At 42.7% G+C, this 1,888-nt stretch overlaps 1 pseudogene; it reads left to right on the top strand.

Annotated features, from left to right (window-relative positions):
• The window catches only part of LOC110292490, a 6,110-nt pseudogene extending 4,937 nt beyond the window's left edge, over window positions 1-1,173 (top strand).
• The last annotated feature ends 715 nt before the right edge of the window (window positions 1,174-1,888 follow it).

The raw sequence follows: 1,888 nt of genomic DNA on the forward strand, positions 1-1,888 counted from the left end.
CATTGGACTTGCAAACTTTATATGCCCCAGTACAGGGGAACCCCAGGGCCAAAATGGGGGAGTGGGTGGGTAGGGGATTGGGGGGTGGGTATGGGGGACTTTTGGGATAGCATTGAAAATGTAAACGAGGAAAATACCTAATAAAAAAATAAATTAAAAAAAAACAAAAAAAGAAATGAAGTAATCCTACAGTCTCCTCCTGTGCCTGTAGGTCCGTGCCCTGCCGGCCCCAGCCATACTGTCCACTCTTGCCCGGCCGATGCTGCTCTCCACCCATCTTCAGCACTTCGGCCTAGAACAATGCTAAAGTAGCTGTCCTCGGAGTTTCTGGGGGCATTGAGGGCCCTGGTGAGCCACCTGACCCTCTACAATATCGCTCACACACCTGGAGTGGCAACAGATCCGAGTCACATGGAGACCAGAGCAAAAGGCTACCTTGGACTGGAGCAACTGCCATATTGCCTAAAAGGTTGTGATGTGGTGGACATCTCAGCCCAGTGTGCCCAGGAAGCCAGGGATGACACGGGATGACCCAGCACTTCCTAGGAACTGATGTTTGCGTCATTGACAACCTAGTTAACTCTATCATCTCTGTCAGAGCTGAAGTTTTCAAGAAGCATGCCGTGTACAACCCCAACAAAATTTTAGGTGTGACGACCCTTGACGTCGTCAGAAAGAACACGTCTGTGGCAGAGCTAAAGGGTCAATCCAGCTCAAGTCAATGTGCCTGTCATTGGTGGTCACACCAGGAAAACGATCATGCCCCTGATCTCTCATAAAACCCCCAAGATTGATTGTTCGCAATACCAGCTGGCCACATTCACCAGGAGGATCCAGGACCCTGGCACAGAAGTCTTGAAGGGCAAGGTTAGAGCAGGTTCTGTCACTCTATCCATGGCTTATACTGGAGCCTGCTTTTTCTTCTCCCTTGTGGACACCATGAATGGGAAGGAAGGAGTTGTTAAGTGCTCTTTTGTTCAGTCCAAAGAGACAGAGTATACTTACTTCACTACACTCTTGCTATTGGGGAAAAAGGGCCTGAAGAAGAACCTGGGTACTGGCAACATCTCCTTTCCAGAAGAAAATGATGGCCACGTCATCCCTGAGCTGAACGCCTCCATCAAGAAAGGCAAGGACTGTCAAGAACATGGAGTAGAGAGGTTTGAGCCTTGAGCAGCAGCAGCATCCTAACCTATTCAGCATCATGTCATTGGAAACACTTGAGAATCTAATTTGCTTTGATAGAGGGTATTGTATCAGCATCAGCATCCCTTCTAAATTATGGCTGGTCATTATGTTGATAATGACAATAAAACAGTTTCTGGTTTTCTTTAAACAAAATGAAGTATTAAAAATAATCTCAATTAACAAACTCCAAATATACAAATTCCCACACAGAAACAAAACAATGTAAAAACAAAAACAATAAACAAAACAATAATCACCAAACACACACAAAGACAACATATATCCTCTGAAATTTACTAATAGTGTACTAATGGCCATTATATGATATAATTGAAATCCCAGACAAAGAATTCAAAAGAACAGATTTAAATATAATCATAGAACTCAAGAAGGACAGAAATGCAAATGTGTCCTAGGAAATACAAAGACCTGAATGAAAAAGTAAGGCAATTTAGGATATAAAAATAGAATTTCACACAAAAAAATAGAAATATTGAGAAAAAATCCAACAGATACTGGAAATAAAACACACAAGGTCAAATATAAAGTTCATTGGAAAGACTTACCAGTAAAATAGAAAACATCAACAACAGAACATTAAAGCCTGAACACAAGATAAATTATAAAGACCATGTGCCAAAGACCAGCTTTGGCACCAGAGGGTAAACTGAGGCAGGCAGCCCATGAGGTGTCAGTGTTG

The sequence above is a fragment of the Mus caroli genome, chromosome 4, assembly GCF_900094665.2.
Source record: "Mus caroli chromosome 4, CAROLI_EIJ_v1.1, whole genome shotgun sequence".
NCBI lineage: Eukaryota > Metazoa > Chordata > Mammalia > Rodentia > Muridae > Mus > Mus caroli.